At 35.9% G+C, this 19,158-nt stretch overlaps 1 protein-coding gene and 1 long non-coding RNA gene across 5 annotated transcripts in view; one reads left to right on the top strand and one right to left on the bottom strand.

Moving 5' to 3' along the window:
* TENM2 (teneurin transmembrane protein 2) overlaps window positions 1–19,158 on the bottom strand; it is a 2,391,334-nt gene that overhangs the window by 1,919,023 nt on the left and 453,153 nt on the right. For all 3 annotated transcript variants that reach the window (XM_045040340.1, XM_045040320.1, XM_045040321.1), the window contains one exon: window positions 4,541–4,583. The gene's annotated coding sequence lies outside the window, so the exon portion shown is untranslated. The remainder of the gene's footprint in view (window positions 1–4,540; window positions 4,584–19,158) is intronic.
* Window positions 6,129–16,325, top strand: LOC109503245. 2 transcript variants are annotated; one of them, XR_006587169.1, is made up of 5 exons: window positions 6,129–6,796; window positions 8,001–8,213; window positions 11,552–11,620; window positions 15,195–15,476; window positions 16,085–16,325. It is a non-coding gene; the product is annotated as an uncharacterized LOC109503245 (long non-coding RNA). The 2 variants fall into 2 exon arrangements; XR_006587170.1 differs by having other exon boundaries at window positions 15,195–15,390.

Here is a 19,158-nt window from a genome sequence, read left to right on the forward strand (position 1 = left end):
TTTGCAAGATGTTTAGTGCTAGAAGCAATACCAGAAATTTTGATGGTTGAACACAATTTCTAATTTTACCACAAGTCAGCAATGTATTCATTTCAGCTAAGTGTGAAATAACAACACACTACTTGTGCCCACAACCTAGCAAAAAGTCATTTTGGCAAAGCAAAAATGTCTACAGGAGATGAAAAATTATCTTTTGATGAAAGAATATAAAAAAAAATCCAGCACACAGCAGCAAGTTTTTGTTTTTGTTTTTAAAGACAGAGTGAGAATTAATCATGGAATTTTGAAAGGCAGGAGGAAGGAAAGTAGAAACAAAGGTAGGAGGCAGGAAAGGAAAGAAAACATCAACATGAGCTATGATGTATGCCATAACTTCTGAGTCTTAGTTATCCTCTCAAATTTGCTACGAGATTGATAGATTTGTAGGATGGGCTCTGTCTTCAGTTGCTAATTTGGGGGGCATACTAAAAAAAACTATGATATATACTAATTAGATATTTTATAAAACTGCTATGAAATTTAGAAGATAGATTAAAACACCAGGAAATTTATATTCTAGTAAACTATTAATTGTCTTTAGACAATAGGATGCAAATTTTCAGGTTCAACACATGAATTTGAACTATAAAAATATACTTAAAAAAAAAAAAAAACCTCTTCCTCTCATCTCTGGCCCCTAAAGTTTCTGAATTGAGATTGTCGATGCACTTAGTGTTTACTCCAGGTTAATTATGTGTGGTGGCCATGCCTCATTTTGGCATTGCATGCTACATAATTTATAATACATTACTTAATTTACAATCTGGCTAGATTGTTTTGTTCTGTAGGGAGGCTCAAATGGAACATATTTCATTATCTTAGCTCCTAGAAGAACACTGTGGAGAATGAAATGGGCTTAAATTGGCATTCCTCACATTATGCTAGGTTTCAGAAAGACAGAGTCCAGTTGCTTTTAGCTAAATCAGACAAATGGTCTTTCCAAAATCCACCCGTATAAAACCCCTGGCCTACACATAGATATCATTATATACAAAGGCTGCCTTCATTGCTGGTAAAAAAATGAACATTTTTTAGTGATGCAAATTAAGAAGTCACAATCATTGCTACAAATACAGAATTAAAAAAAAATTATCTGCAAAATGTCACAAGTTGAAATATTCAGGTCTAACATTCATTTCTGTATTCCTCATGTTTCAAATTCTCTCCCACATAGCATGCTTCTAGGATCTATGTCTTCTTCAGATGTTTTGTGATTTTCCTTTACAGAAACACCAAAGGGAAAAGAGAACAACCACCCGTGGCTCCCTGTATGTGGCCATGACTTTTCTGACTCTCCTTAGTGTGTAAGTTGAGGTTTCTCCTGTGTGGGTCCCCTTAGCAGGGATTCGAAACTTTCTTCAAATTTCACCACACATGATGGTGGCTGTTGACATACATAATCTGTAAGTAGAACTGTCACATAGTAAAGGCAAGCTATGGCTTTGTGTTTTATGGGGTAAAGAGAGAGAGAGAAAAAAACACATGTATCATCTTAAGAGCTGCTTCCAGTATTCATCAGAGAAGGCCTCATTTTGCTTGGAGAACATGAATAAATGCACAGAATGATAACAATCACAGCAAACTTGATATTTGGAAATAGAATATGAAACTCTGAGAACCCTAGGGCTGATGGTGAGAGGAAGGAAAAACCACTCCATATGGTTGAAAGGCCTGAAGAAAAGTGTGTGTGTGTGTGTGTGTGTGTGTGTGTGTGTGTGTGTGTGTCTATATGCACTTTTTTTTTTTAAGAGGAAGAAGGCACATAAGAGAGTGAAAGGAAGAGAAAAGAGGAGCAGAGAGAGAGAGAAGACAGGGGAGAATTCAGAACTTTTATGGCAAGGGTGCCAACCATGAAGCCCTTTAGGGCAACAAAAAAAGTTTTTGGAGAACTTTAAAGTCTAACATAATAATATTTTGTTATGTAGGACCTAATGTGGTACTTCTCTTATTAGCAACACTGTTCTAAAGATGACTGTGCTTGTATGAGTGGGCTGATTTGTGGAAATGAGTTTCATGTCTGTGTCAACATGGTAAAGAACAGAGACCGAATGAAGACATATCCTGAAAACCTTGATCTTGTTGGAGATTTGCAGAAATCACATTGAGGAATTTGGTATTTCGGAGAATGTGGAATTGCAGTTAGGGTCATATCACTTCTTTCTGGCATGCAATGTAAAGCATGCATTTCCAAGAAGTCCACCTGACATCTGACCTATGGTGTACAATTCCTTACTTGCAGGGCTCAGTGGATTGAGTGAAATGAGGTATGGAGGAGATATAAGGGGATGATAGGGACTGAGGGGACTCTCCTGTTTCCAACTCCACTGTTTCTGCGGCTCTTTAGTTTCACAGTATGTGGGCCATGTGAGAACATGGGCTCAGTGTTCCTAGAGTTACCTTTTGCTTTTCAAGAGAAGATCCAATTCTAAATATTTAGGTAAAATATCTACGCCCTTTTTATCCAATAATGTCTTTGAGTCACATTGATGTGAGGGCTACCAGTTTGCAAACCTTGCATACATATTCGCTGAAATCTCGCTCCTTTATGAAACCAATTAATACTGGTGATGTTAGTTCTTTTTCAGTTTATAAAAATACAAACCAAAATATTCATCTATCCCCTCCCAAATGGATGGCTCACATTTAACAGTCCAAGACTGAATTCCAAATATCACATCCACATTTCATGAAGCAATGGGAAGAAACTTGACAATGTCAGAGACAATGTGGTATTCTCTACACTGTACCTAGAACTTTCTTCTCGCCAAGGGCAAAATAATGAAGCAGCCATCTCTTGAGGAAGAATTCCATAAGCTATCACTCGATATTCCAAATATAGACCACTGGCTTAAGCTCAGTCACATGGGTAAACGTGCCTTGGAAATGTAGTCCTTTTCTGACTGCTCACTTCCATCTAAAAATTCTATTCACTTGAAATAAGAGTGGAGAATAAATTAGGAGATGTCCAGGACAAACAGACAGCCAACCTCTATTAGCTGGTGCAAGAGGGACACTATAATATCAACAGTTTCCCATCTCTGTGACATACACTAAGACTTCTCATTATAAGGAAAGCAATCTACTTGGTTAAAGTGTTGATAATTTCATTCAGTCTCAGTTAACATGCTGGTGACATGACAGAGCAATAAAGTTCAAAGACATTTTTTTGAACATGTGCAGATATTTCAAAAAATAATGTTTTGAATTGTTAATGTTTAATTTAAAAACATCTCAAAAACAGAGAAAAGCAAAATAATCAATGTTATAGACACTCAGGTCCCCACCAGCTAGATTTAACTGATATCAGCATACTGCCGTATAAGTTCTTTCTTTCTTAAAACACATTTTTATAGAAAATCACAATATGCAAAGCCCACGTGGAACTGAATTATCTGAAAATGAAGGAAGGCTCAGAATTCCACCCTTTGCACAACTCCCATTATCCCCAAACCTTTAGTGTTCTGCTGAATATTGAATTGGCAAGATTTAACAAGGCACTGACAATCAAAGATAAATGAGTACCATTATCAGATTTAGACTTCTGAATATACAACTAGGAAAAATTAATCTACAATACAACCATACTTTTCTTCCTTCCCTCCCTCTCTCCTTTCTTCCCTTCCCTGCCCTTTCTCTCCCCTGCTTTCTCTTTTTTTTCCATTTCTTTCTTCCTTTTTCTCTTCTCTTCCTCTTTCCTTTCAAAGGAGATCTTGGTTTTATTGTTACTTATTATACATGAAAAGGCTATTTTTTCTGACTTTGTTACTCATTTACATTCTGAATAACTTCAGGAAATTTCTCAAGACATTTTGTTCTAATTCTCTACTTGAAGAAAATGATTTTTTGCAGATCTATCTATTACACACTAGAAGTGAAGTAAATCATATAAGTCATCGGTAAGAAGTCCATGGCTTTCGATTTTACATGATTATTTATAATACAACAAATGCTTTATCCTTTCATAAAGTCAAATACATTTAAACTTCATAGAAAAACAACTAAGTGGTACTAAAAAGACTAAACAGATACTAACAGAAACATGATTATGTTATAATCAACTCCAGTCTGTGACCTTCTGCACTTGGACTTCAACATGGGTCACATTTGGAAGCCTAGCTTAGTACTGCCCTGCGATTTTAAGCACTATCTATGCCATACCAGACTAACAGAGAACAAAACAAAACAAAGAAGCTACACAGAGAGATGAGACTCACAATTCTAAAATGGGAATTCATCCAGAGATTCTTTTGCCACTTTGGCCATGATACACTTAACAATGTGGAACAGCAAGATGGCTGGCATGCAGAAAGCAGGGTCTCAAAATGTCAGGGATAAGTGGCATATTTCTGTGTAGCATAGCTATAGCAAACATTTCATTTCCCCTGAAAAACTCAATTTGTCTAATTTATCTGAGACACGAGCCCCCGAGAGTTCCTGAACAAGTTTTACACAATGTATTCTGTACACTTCAAAAGTAAGAAATAAATATGATATGACTTACCCTGACCTCCCTTCCAGTAATTTCTGCCTTCATGCACTCATTTCTAAAGAAAAAAAATAAAAAAAGGCAAGAAGCACTTACCGTTAGTGTGCCTAGTAGTTATATAATTTAATCCAGAATATAATTCAGAAATTAACTACTGAAAGGAAGCTTTGCTTTTTTATTTTTGACAAGTTGATGAAACTGTTTTTATATAAAAAAAAACCTTATTGAGGTATGATTGACATACAAAATGCTGTATTTGTTTAATGTGTACAACTTGATGAGTTTGAAGAGAAGTGTGTACCTGTGAAGTCATCACCACAATCTATATCATAAGCTCATCTATCACTTCTAAAGTTGCTTGTGAAAATTGTTTTAACATTTTCTATCATTAACTATCCACTTTACTTGTTATAAGCCAAAGTACATCAGTACACATCTGTTCAGGAAACCCAGATTGCTCCCTTTTTCTTTCAGAATTCATCTGTCTTTAAACTTTTTAGTAAAATGTAGCTCTCTGATCTACACTTCACTTTGGAATTAAAAAAAAAATTCTTTAACTACATTGGAAAGAGAATACATGAACAATTTGTCCCTTTCCTGTTATTTACTTAGGTCAACACTCCTCTCCCATTTACGCTTAGTTTTGTAATTATCTCATCTCTGAATATGTCTGCATTAATTTAGAAGAAACAATCAGGCAGTCAAATTCAATATGCATTAAGAAAAATGAGATTATGAGAATTTCACACGTTAACTATATATTTTCACTTTTCAAAATTAAGGGATGAGGTGGATACGAAAGAGAAATAATGCATAAATGCTCAGATCATGAAAAGTTAATTTTCAAAATTTAAGCTTTTATATTTGATAAATGGCTTGTATTAATTTTAAATATCAAAATTAAGCAGAAAAAAGGATTGCTACCTAGTGCAGTTTGATATAAGCCTGAGAAACAAGTAAAGATCAACATTTGTTAAAAACTGGAGAGTCACCTCTTTTTCTAATTTCTATTTTATTTAAGCCAAAGTTGAGCACCCCCATGGGTCCCCACTGTTGTTGGAATACCAAGTTATGGCTGGCATAGACACACTAGCTCTTGAGCCATTGGGCACAACTGGCAATAAAATAGTATAATAAGTTGGCACAACCACGTCCTTCTATCATATGGTGACAGGGAAAAGTAATGAAACCCACACCAACAACTATACCTAGGACGAAAATGCATTTACACAAAATATTTTATTTTTTTAAGGTTTTCATTTACAGCAGCCTGTTACCTGAGTGGTGCCAACAGTCCAGATCCTCATTGAGGAAAGTGAGAATTCACCTCCTGTTTCTTGGGAATTTCAGTTTTCCAATCATTTTGAAATGGTGGGTGACAAGCATAGTCACCTCCTCACTCTGTAATACACCAGCAGGCCATCTTAGAGACAGGCTCTGAGGAACCGAACATCTCTACCCTCCATGGTAATGGATTTCATTTTGTACTTCCCCCACCACTCTGGCCAGGGTTCTTTTAAGGTGACTTGGCTCTGAACTTTAAGAAAGATGTGTTGTTTTACATTAACACCAGAAGCTCTATACATCAAGGAAAAAACTTCAAGTGATGGGAGCTTCAAACAGATTTCTAATCTTTACAGTCCTTCAGTACTTGTATTTTAAGAATGAAGGCATAATTTATTGGGGATGAAACCGAATTGCTCAGCTCTCTGCTAATAGGATCCTCAGGGCAAAAAGGGTAGAGAAAGCATCATCATAAAAAGCAGAAAGCTTCACAATATTTTAAAATTTAAGCTAGAAACAATAAATTAATAATTATGTTTGCCATGATTATTGCCCATTAATGATAAATTGTTCTCATTGAGTAAATGGCACGATGAACTCAAGTGGCCCAGAGGATTAATAAAAGACTGCTTATATTGGCCTATGAAGCGTTGGTGATTGTTCCTATTTTGTTAAGAAAGCCATCAAGCCTTTTGCAGGGACCCTCTTGTCCTTAAGCTTTTCTCTTCCTAGATTCAAGTCAATTGTGAAGATCTTTCTGTGTTTGCTACAGAACTGTAGTGGAGTCCCCATCTGGTAAAGTGAAACACTTTTTTTTTGTAGCCCAATCATGAAGATTTATTTTTCAATCAGGCCACATAATCACAGAAATGCTTAAACACCTTATACTGTCATTGTGGAGGGACGGAACAGCATTCTACAAAAGAATCATCACTGAAGCAATGGAGAGCCATCTGCCTAATTAGCCAGTGACGAAGATCGCCTTTGGTAAGCACAATATTAAAACTGTTTTCGGTTCTTCAAAGTGTGCTGTCCCGTCATCTTCCCTTGAAAATAATGAAAGGGAAGATACAATAACAGAGCACTAAAGTGGATGACATGTAGCAAGGGCTCCAGGCAAGCATTGTGTTTCCTCCTGTGAAAAGTACCACCATTTATTATCACTCATTAAAATTTAATTTCATATGCCATCTTTAAAAGGTCATTTTTTAAATTGGAATTTTGTAGACAATGTTACTGACTGGTTAACTACTGTGAAAAAACAAACCTTCATAGATTTATTGTTTTAAGCTATTATTAAAAAGGCACCTTAAAAAAAAACAAATTATTTCCCTCTCACAGACAAGATTATTCCACTTTCTCAGTAATTTCATTTACATAGTATTTTCAGTTGGTTTTTGCACTAGAAGCACCTTGGAAACCTAATTAGCAAAGAACAATCATTAGCATCTAAAAGGTTTAAACCTATAACTTAAATATGACAAATTTAAACCAAGATGAAGATGGTTAAGATAGAAAAAGCACTAAAATGGAAAGTGGAGTTTAACATGTCCTTTATTTGGATTTACTGCAATTAAAATCTATTTTTCTCCTACTGGACTTTATTTTATTACAGACTATGATTATTTTGACTCCTGATATAAAATGGTTTTATGTAGTTGTAAAGTTGTAATAAGTGTTAATATGTATAATACCAATATAAGATAATATCTTTATTCTCCAAAAGGAAAGCATAACAAGTTTTTATGGAGCACCAACAATTGCAAACATGTATATACATTTTATTATTTAACCCTGTAAGAACACATCAGGATAGGCATTGGGCCCATTTTGGAATCAAGGAAAGTGATGCACAGGAAAGATAAGTGGCATGCTAAAACCACGCAAGACAGTGGTAGAATGGGAAAATTGGAATACTAATCCAGGTTTCCCTGATTCCAATGGATTTCCTATAACCTAGGCTATCGCCTGAATAAATAGATAGTATGTCTACCTCTAACAGAACAGGGGTCAGCAAACTTGCCTTGAAGAGTATAACAGTAAATATATTCTGCTTTCTAGGGCATATGATCTCTTTAACAACTATTCAGTGTCGCTGTTGCAGCATGAAGCAACTTTAGACAAATTATAAAGAAATGAGCTAGCTATATTCCAATAAAACTTTATTAATGCTTATGTATTTATTTTTGAGAGAGAGAATGTGTGTGCACACCAGCAGGGAAGGGAGAGAGAAAGAGGAAGAGAGAGAGAATCCCAAGCAGGCTCATGCTGTCAGCACAGAGCCCTACATGGGGCTTGATCTCACAAATGGTGAGACCATGACCAGAGCTGTAATCAAGAGACAGACCCTCAACCTGTTGAGCCACCCAGGCACGTCTCCAATAAAACATGATGTACAAAACTGGTGAGTGGGCCAAATTTAGTCACAGTTTTCCCTGTACTTGAATGTAAACTATGTGAAGACATACACTGTATTTTGTTCAACATTATGTAATACAATATCCAAAAAAATTAATGATTAATTAATGATGATGTTTAAAATAATGCTAGCTAATAATTGTATGGAGTTTATTATGTGTTAGTCACTTCTGCATGTAATAACTCATTATATAAATTAGTTACTGTTTTTACCCATTTCAGGAGATAAAGAAACTGAGAAATGGTTAATTTGTCACAGCAACTCAGCAAGTAAATGGGGGATCTGAGGTTCAGACTATAAAAGTCCAAAATACACAATAAGTTAGTTAAATGAATAAATGATTAAATGAATGAATAAAGGAAAGATTGAATGAATCAATATAGAGAGTTAGTCCTGGGTATTTTAAGACAGAATCATTTATCTTGCTCATCCACACACTATGTCTCTTCCAAAATGTCTAGGTTACAAAGCCAAATTTGAGACTGAGTGACAGAGAGAGAGAGAGAGAGAGAGAGAGAGAGAGAGAGAGAGAGAGATAAAGGAAATGAAAATCTGCTATTGGGTATATGTTTCTTTATCTGAATTAAACTAGTTGTCTCACTCTTAAATAAGAATAAACTTTATAAGTAGGTAGGGATTTTTAGTTTTAACTGGCAAGTCCATGTTTTCCATGAAGGAATGAAGAGAAGTAAAAAATAAAGGAAAGGATAAAGAGACAAAAGGACAGAGTTAGGAATCAATCTGAGAGAAGTAGCAAAAGGAGATGGAAACTAGAAAAAAATATCTAGTAAGAAGAAAACTTGTAAGGAATACCTTTTATTCAACAGATATTTACTAAGGGCCTAATATGTATTAGGCTCTGAGCTACACCCTGGTGATATAATCATTTAAAAAAGAAAGGAATTGGGGCGCCTGGGTGGCACAGTCGGTTAAGCATCCGACTTCAGCCAGGTCACGATCTCGCGGTCCGTGAGTTCGAGCCCCGCGTCAGGCTCTGGGCTGATGGCTCAGAGCCTGGAGCCTGTTTCTGATTCTGTGTCTCCCTCTCTCTCTGCCCCTCCCTCGTTCATGCTCTGTCTCTCTCTGTCCCAAAAATAAATAAACGTTGAAAAAAAAATTAAAAAAAAATAAAAATAAATAAATAAATTAATTAAAAAGAAAGGAACACTATCAAGGATACTGCACTCATAAGGCTTACAGTATATTAAGGAGATAACATGAAATAACATTCATATAAAAGCAGAATTATGACTCAAGGTAACTGCTACAAAGAATTGCATAAATGCTCTGAGAGCATACCAGTGGGATTGAGGGGTCTGGGAAGGTCTCTGAGCAAAGAATATTTAAATTAAGAGTGGTAAATCAGGGGCACCTGGGTGTCTCAGTCTGTTAAGTGTCTGACTCTCGGTTTTGGCTCAGGTCATGATCTTTCTGTTTGTGAGTTAGAGCCCCAAGTTGAGCCCTGTCCTGACAGTGAGGAGCCTGCTTGGGATTCTCTCTGTCCCTCTCTGTGCCCCTCCCCCACTCATGCTATCTCTTTCTCTCTCTGTGTCTCTCTCTTTCTCTCTCTCTGTCTCTCTCAAATAAATAAACTTAAAAAAAAAAAAGACCTGCAGATAAATAGGAATTCTCTGTAATAAAGAGTGGGGAGAACAGCATTTCAGGAAGATGACTAAAAGGGGTAAAGTTTCAGAGACGACAACGATGATGAATCAGACAAGAGAATGAACAGTGTAGCTGAGGATGCATGGATAGGGTGGAGATAGATGTTGGCATGAATTTGTGGGTCAGTTATAGCAGACGAGAGAGAGAAAACATCAGGTGTTGAAGTGAGAAGGTGAGAATTCAGGAGTAGAATTTTGGACATTTCAAGTTAGAGATACCTGAGAGCTATTCAAGTAGAGTTCCCCAGAAGACAATGAATCCATAAACCTATCTGTTAGATGAAGGGCATGGATGCATGATAGGAAGTAGTGAATATTAGCATTTGAATCATGTGTATGTAAGATCACTCAGGGAAAGACAGTAGAGGAAGAAGAGTAGAACTTTAATGTTTAGGAATGAGACAAAGACAGTACCTTGTAAAGGAGACTGAAAAGGAGTGTTCAGGGAGGAAGGCACAAAGCCACAGAATGTCAGTGATATGGAAGCCCAAAGAAAAGAACCTTCAAGAAGGAAGCACATCAATTGTGTGAAATGTAGTGAGTGGTTAAGTAAGGTGGGGACTGAGAAGTGTTCTTTCGATTTCGAACATGGATATTATTGATGTCCTTAGCAAGGCTGTTTGTGAGTCATGGGTATAAAATAAGACAAGAGTAGTAAGGTAATTATGACAGTAAAAGTGTGACAGCCTTTATAGACAACCTTTTTTAAAAGCTTCATGGCAGATTAGAACAAACAGTATCTGGAGAGGAATGAAAAGATAGGAGTGGTGTCTTAATTATTCATGTTTGAATGCTGATCAGAGTATTCAGTAAGAAGGAGAGGTGAGAAAAGAGGAATAAGAGTGGCTCTGTGGAAAGATACAAAAGAAAAGAAAGCAAAAGCAAAGTACGTTTGAGAAAGTAACAGCATGAGACTTAAGAAAAAAAAAAAAAGAACAAGTGAGTAAAACTGAGAATGGACAGGGAAATCTAAAATCCAAATACCTCATGGCTTACCCTCCAAGAGATTCTCCAGGAAGCCTACAAGTTGGTACCACATGATAATTTAAGAGTAGTATAGATTACACACTCTCACTTTCTCCCACTACTTATGGGTGCAGTCAATTAAGCTTAGCAACATTACACAGTAGTAGCAGAGCTATTGCGTTTCCCATCCTGTGGGGCTGTCAGTGCGTAGAGTCATTTTCCAACTGTCAGGGCAGAGGATTCGGTCTCTGGATAGTGATTACAATCCTTTGAATGTTTATGTAGAAACTCTTACTACCCAGAAGAGAAACTATTACAACAAGCGCTATCAGCAAATGATACACTACTTCCTTTTGCATTCTTAACACAAGCATGACTAAGCTACCAAATAAATCAGAGAAGCATAGATATTCCTTAGGAATTATTTTCTTGAATTTAAATAGTCATTGATTGCTAGGGACCAGGTCTCTACTTCTATCTTTCTTTGTGTTTGTTTAATTTTAATCAGGCCCTGGGTTTTACCTTTTATTTACTAATTTATTCAAAAAATTATAAAGTACTATTTATCAAAAAACTAGAGATAGTGAAATGAACAAGATTGCTCCAGCTTTCATGGAGCTTATGCGCTAGTGAAGGAGACAAGGTTTATATTTATTTTGTAGCTGTATTTTGTTATTGTTGTTGTCGTTGCAGATGATTTGAAACAGCAATCTTGAGACTTGAGAGGAAGACAGAGTAAATACTCTTCATCTCATTTTAAAGGTAAGCTGAAAGGACTTGGGAAAGATATTAAAAAAGATAATGGCAAAGCATAATGGTTCTCAAGGTGTGGTCCCCCACCAGCATCAACTAGGTACTTGCTAGAAATACAAATTTGTTGGCCCCAATCCAGACCTGGTAAATAGAAAACAGACAAACAAACAACTCTGGGGTAGGGGCTAACTATCTGTTTACCAAGATCTCCAGGTATCTCTGAGACACACTCAAGAATGGGAAACACTGTGTAAGAGAAAGATACTGAATTGAATTAAAAGACTGGGCTTTGAGTAACATGACTTTGGGAAGATTACTTAACTATTTGCCCTCAATTTTCTAGAAATAAATCCTATCTTGCTTGTGGCTATAAATAAATCTATGCCAGGGGTCATAAACACAAATCTCTTCAGAGATCGAGCAGGCAGCAGAGTGAATGAAGATGGACAAACATAAGAGAAAACAATAGCATAAGTAAGCTGAAAAATAGCATCTAGGTGTTAGGAGAAAAGAGTAGTAGGAACTGTATCAAACTTGTATAAACAAAACTCTTTTAGAAAAATTTCTCAAGAAAATAGAAACCCAAATTTGGATGTGTACATAGTAAATTATTAAATATGAACAAACACCATAATTTAAAATTCTATGTGTGTAAAAAATAAAATAGAAACAGATGGATGGAGGGAGGCAGAAAGAACAAGAGAGACAGGGAAAAAGAGGTTGATTTTGAGGCTGGAGGGCTAAATTTTGTGTGAAGACTATCAGAATGAACTACGCTGTGTTTTAGAGGTCCACACAAGAAAAGCAATATCTCTCGGGGCGAAGGTAAGAAAGGTAAGGGTTGTGGGGGATAAGGATTGATTAGATGGCAAGATGTAAACAGTAGACTTCCATAATGGACTCCTGCCATGATGATCTTGATCAAGGTCATATAGCTGGTTATTAGTGGAATCACGTCTGACTGTGAATTAAGATATCCAATTAAGACTGTGAAGAAATGGTAGACAGTCGAAGTTTCAGTGCTCTTGAATTGACCTGCTTGGTCCCAAGTGTCAAAGAGACAGAGTTGACCAGGTAAGGCCAGGTCTGGAACTCTGGCTAAAAAAGAGTTTTCACAATTTAACCGGGCAAATGTTACACATTAAAATGACAAGGGAAATTTTAAATACTGGGTAAATACAATATACAGGTATAGGAAGATAAGATTAAAAAGAAGGAAATGTGCTTATTGTAAATCTAGGTAAGAGGACAGTATTTAATCAGGAAGGTAAAATTAACTAGCAAAAAAGGCCCAATAAAGTCCAGGGTCATTTCTTCTTGCCCTTTAAAAATATATAGCCTAATAACTTTCTTCTTTGGCCAACCAAGACAATAAGCGCCAGTAGGTGAAGAAGGGAGACACACAGGCAATTCTCATCCTTCTCCTAGGAACTGGACAAGATAACAGACAAAATCATGGCTATAACCCTCTACTTCTTTTTTTAGTGGAAACATAACAATATGACAGAGAATACGGAGAATTTTAAGGGGATCTTCTACTATAAATGAGAACTTGAATTCTCAATTGGAATATAAATGAGTTCTTGAAGACTACTTAGGAAGCTCCCATAAACAATATCTCCAATGAAATAAATGCCTTGTTTAAGAGCAAGAAAGAGTGTGTTCCTTTCCATTTCCCTCCCTAATCCACAAACTATACAATGACACGAGATACAGTTCAAAGCAAAATTGGCAAATCTGCAAATACCACCTACTTACACATGCTTCAAGATATCATTACGTGTGTCAATTGTAACAAATTTTATAAACATTATTACACAATGAACTCAACCAAGATAAGAATGACCACTTTTCTGAAAGAAAGGTTTATTAGTAGGGAAATTTTTTTATATCCAGTTCAGGTTCTGTTCTATTCTACTTGACTTATTTCATAGCCTTATTTAGGGTACAGATAGGAGGAGACAGTTTCTACTAAACTCCCCATGACTGTGTTTTAAGTCATATCTCAATTACAGGTTACCATCAGCAGGCATCATGTGGGGAATGTTTCAGTGAATTTGCAAAGGTCCTTTTTCCTTGGTACATCTTCCATTTTTCTCTGTAGGAAGCAGACTTCTGCTTATACTGCAAGATCCAGCACAAGTACACCTGCTCTGTGGAGCCTTTCTGGACTATTAGTGACAAAGCTGATTGCTTTCTTCCAGCTTCCATAGTGGTCTGTTACTTTGTTTTGATATTTTTTCATCATTTAATACTTGTTTATACAGGTATCTTCTTTAGACTATGAGTTTCTCAACAGTTGTGACCTTGCCCCATCAATCTCCTAATCTTTGGTATGTATCCGAACATCTGGCCTGTAAAATACTCACTAAATAAGCACAGATTTGAAAGAATAAGTAGATGCATGCATGAAAGTAGGATATGAAAGGCAGTATCCATTTCATAAGGTCAAGGCCAAACATCTTCCCTATGTCATGTGAATGATTTGGGCAGGTGGTAGTAATTTCCAATTGAGCTTTTTAGCTCATGGACCAGTCTACATTAGGTATATCCCAATATGCTAAAATTCCCATGGTTTATGTATGCAAAGAGAAACAGAGACAGGAAGTGTGTGAATTATTTCTACATAATAATGGAAAAGCAGTCAAGTCAGAAGACTCATTCTGCTTCCTAGTATGCCTTGGATTTCTACAATCATAATCAGATTTTTCAGAAACAAATATGATAGCTTTTTATTATTTATTTTTTTAAGTTTTTTTTTTTTATTTTAAGAGAGACAGAGACAGTGTGAGTGGGGGAGGGGCAGAGAGAGAGGAGAGAGAAAATCTCAAGCAGGCCCCACACTGCCAGCATAGAGCCTGATGAGGGGCTTGAACCCAGGAAGCTGTGAAATCACGACCTGAGCTGAAACCAAGAGTTGGACACTTAAGTGACTGAGCCACTCAGGTGCCTCTTTATGTATGTAGGTATGTATGTATGTGTGTATTTTTCACAACTTTTAAAAAAAATGATCCTATGAATTCTAGCCCTTAAATTTGTATCTGCTTTTCCACTAGGAGTACAAGAACAGATTTAATGTATTCTTGCCCTGAGAAGTAAGGAAAGTGATGGGATACTATGGTCTTACATTCACCATATTTTGATAAATCTAATTCTATTTTACAGCAACTCTACCTTTGATGGGCAAGGATGGGAAACTGAGGAACTCTTTCTCTTGTGAAAGTTATTGATCCTGTTTTTATACTTATCAAAATTCATTTTTAAGATCGTACACATTGTTCCTTCTGTTAAACTTGGTATAAAGTACATTTTGTTAAGATCATGTTCATATTTTTCTCCTGTCTGTGTGTATACATAAGTGTACACATATTTATATGTATATAAAACAGTAAATGCCTGAGAGACTAGAAAATGACCCACAATTTGGGCCAAGGGGTGAGAAATTGCAAGTGTATGTCATTTCATGTAAGGGAAAATAAAGAAAATTGTTTGAAAAACACAGAAAAGTTGCAGGGAAATGTTCAGCTATTGTACAAGGATAGCTACTTCATTGGACATTTTTCCCTATTACTTTTATCTTCAGGTAGAATATGAAGTGTTTTGTTTATGTACAAGTTTATGTCTCAGCTTTGCTCTCTGATCCTCGTTTGGACCCAGCCATTGACACAGCTATACAGATGCTCTTGGGCAGACTCAAGGAAGGATGCAGCATACCGAACTCGTACCTGCAAGGAGTACAGAGCCTGGATGTGAACAGTCTCTCAAAGACTGAAACACTGGTATAATTCCTCCTGCACTGTTCTGCATCACTCATTCCATAAGCTTAAGAAGCTTTAAGAGAAACATATGCAAGATAATGCTTTTGGTACGAAGGAAAAGGAAATCTTTATTTTCCCTGGTTTAATTTTCTAGATTTACTACCTTTCTATTTTTTATAAATATCTTTCAGTTTTTACTGTTCAAGGCCAGTCACATTTACTTCATGTTTCATTTTCTGATATCCAAATTCTCTCTGGTGCTTCCTCTAATGACAAGCCCAGTCTTCTACTGGGATACAGTTTTGTTTGTGTGGCTAATTTCTTAATCCTCCTGTCCATACCCTCTTTCTTTATTGCAAAGTATCACTTGAGTCTAAGTGAGTTTTATTTATTTATTTTTTTAAGCCTTCACCTTTCCTGCTGCTCGATTTCCAGCTGAAGTTATAATCTTCTGTTTGGGATACGACAGTTGATTACTCTCGAAATGGCTGTAATATTATCTGCATTTGTTGGAATGGCAGAAGAAAACTGTGATTAAATAAAAATTGGCTTGGATTTTGCCTCAAACTTCTACTACGTTAATTTAAGGGCTTAATCAAAATTTTTCTGTTGGTGTTTCTAAATGTTTTTCTCTATCACTTGCTTGGTTAGTACAAATGTGATAGACTGAATAATTGACTCCATTATTTACCAAAATCCATGCCCTTTTTCATAGAACTTTGCAATTATTCCTACTGGAGATGGAGTGTACAACTTCTACTATGACTTGCTTTAGCCAATAAGGCATGTGATGTGCTTATACTCCTTCCTGCCATCTTTGTAAAAAGAGCCTGCCACATCAAACATCCTGGCCCGAGAAAGATGAGAGGTACAGAAACGTGTTTGAATTCAACCACTACCCCGGGGCCCACAGCAGCTGAGAAAGTCAACTCTGTGCCTACCTACACACAACAAACCAGGAATAAATGGTTATCTTAAATCATTGAGCTTTGTGAATTTTTATTATGAGTAATGGCTGACTAATACAACTACCCACTTTTATGACTCTGAGGAAAAAATACATTATTACCTTCAGTCATATCATCAATTAACATTCATATAGTACTCATTGTGCACAGAAATATACATTCTGAGAGCCATACAAGATATAGATATTTTAGACATTGTTCTGGAAGGTTCTGGGGGAAGGGCATGACATTCATCCCATTCACTACTTTAATACCATTTACGGAGAGCTTCCTCTGTGCCAGAAACACTGTGCTACAACCTGGAAGAAAAAAATAAAGAAGATGGACACCTGACCTCAATAAACATGAGGCCTAGTGGGAGGAGACAGATTTTCAAACAAAGGAGTACTTTATGAAATTATACACATTGACTGAATTTGAATTGTACATAGTGCATCAAGTGAAGTCCAGCATATTGTGTCATCACGCTTGGGTCAGAATCTAGGCTCAACCTCTGTCTTACCTTTACAGACCTCAGTTACCTCATTTTTAAAAGGAAGTGAACTAGCCATTAGGCCCCTGCCTAATATGTAACATAAACTCACTTCTAGCTATTATTATCACTATTATCATTATTATCAATAAGAGCAGTATCTTTAATATTATTCTTTATTAACAGTCAACATTTTCCTGAGCAGAGCTTACCTAGAGACATGGAAGGCACTGTGCCAAAGGCTAAGAAAGACTTGAAGAGTGATGAAGCAACCTTCCACTCTCAAGGAGCTCACCAGGAAAATCCCCAAGAAAAGGCCAGTAGTTATAGTGAGTAAAAAATATACTCACTAGAAGAATCATGTAATATATACCTTGTCAAGTCAAAGAAATTAACACAAATTATTTTATGTTCATATAAGCAGCCAGACCTAACCAGTTAAGAGTTTTCACCTATATTATGAATTTGTTCAACCTTGCTGAGGATAACCCTATGTAAACTTTTGCGTGTTACAATTAAAATAAAATAGTAAGAATTTGTATTTCTTCCTTGATAAATTGACTCAGTCTAACCTGCATTCTCAGAAACAGGGCCTCAGACAATAAATCCCTATATAATTCTATTCAAGTTGTATAAACAGGCCTATAGCCACAACTCTGCCATTAGCAAAGAAAAAAAAATATAAAATATAATCTGGATTCCTGAGCTGGTCTTACTTACCACACTTCTAATTCAGACTAAGAGGCCATAAAACAGCCTTTACATTGATCCAAACTTCCAGATTAACCAAAATATCTAATTTCTATCCAAAATATACATGCAGAAAAAAAAAACCAAATAAGCTGTTATTAAAGTTTAGTATAAAAGATAAAAATAATCCTAAAAAGATAACACGTTGAAGAAGGCTATATGTGACTGGAACAAAGGGAAAGCCAGTTTCCTGGATTTGGCCTAGGTCATAGATACGGTGGTTGACGGAAGGTGCAGAGTTGGGATGGGAAATGGGTAATGGCTTGGTTTTAATTAATTGATTAATTAACCAATATATACATATAAATAAAAGATTCAGATATTTTCCCTTCCAAAACCATACATTTTGTTGATTATAAAACTTTAAAAACGCGCACATACACAGACTCAGACACACACACACACACACGCACACACACCATTCACAAAACAATAAGAGATATCTTTATAAAAATAGGCAAAGGGTTAAAAAATGTAGTTCACGGTAAAGAAAATATAAAGAGTTAACACAAAAAAATATGTTTGACCTTCCCAGTAACTACAGAACTTAAAATAAAATTAAAACGATATTAAACCAGTTTACACTTATTTGATTACATTTTAAAATATTACATATTAACAATAGTTGATAAGCAAATGAGGAAGATGTTCTTTCATATACACAATTTTGTTGTGAAGGATTCTAGAGGGCAACTTGACACTATCAAATTTTAAAAGGTGCTTACCCTTAGCTTAGATATTCTATTTGTATTATCTGTCTTAGAGAAATATTTGTACAACTGCATAAAGAGGAGCTGTTCAACACACCTATCATTTCAGTAGAGAAAAAATGAAAAAAAATATCGTAATCAATACAGAAATGATTAAACAGACTATTTTACCAATACTGAAGAAATTGAAAAGAATGAGCGAGACTTCTATGTATGGGGATGGAAATGTCTCACATCATTGCATGAAAATAGTAGGTTTCTGAACTATATGAAAGATGTGGCATTTGTTTGGAAAATGCACACATGAAATATATTATGCTATGTGAAGATATATACGTATAAATGTATGGAAAATAGTCTTGAAAGATACTCACAAAACAGTGGTTACATCTGAGAAAGGGACTGACATTGCAGACAACTAAAGGGAGACTTCTGTATTAATCCACACTATTTTAAGTTTTACAAAAAATTCCTCATAGTTTACTATGTAATTACAAATAAATAGAATTTTCACTTCTGAGCAAGATGGAATAACAAGGAATAACAATCTTTACTGAAACAAACAAAAATGGACAAAATATGGGAAACAAAAGTTTTAAGACACTAGAAATCAGGCAATCAAGGTGAGTAATCCTTGAGAGATGGTAAACAAATGAGGTGAGGCTTGTGACTAATGTCTTAACCTTTAAGACTGCTCTAACCAAATATTATAGACTGGGAAGTTTATAAACAACAGAAATTTATTTTTCACAGTTTTGGAGGCTAAAAGTCCAAGATCAGGATGTCAGCCATGGTCAGGTGAAGACCCTATTCTGTTTAGCAGATTTTTCATTATACTCTCACATGGCGGAAGGGACAAGAGAACTCTCTTGAGCCTCTTGTATGAGAC

Source organism: Felis catus, chromosome A1 (assembly GCF_018350175.1).
Source record: "Felis catus isolate Fca126 chromosome A1, F.catus_Fca126_mat1.0, whole genome shotgun sequence".
NCBI lineage: Eukaryota > Metazoa > Chordata > Mammalia > Carnivora > Felidae > Felis > Felis catus.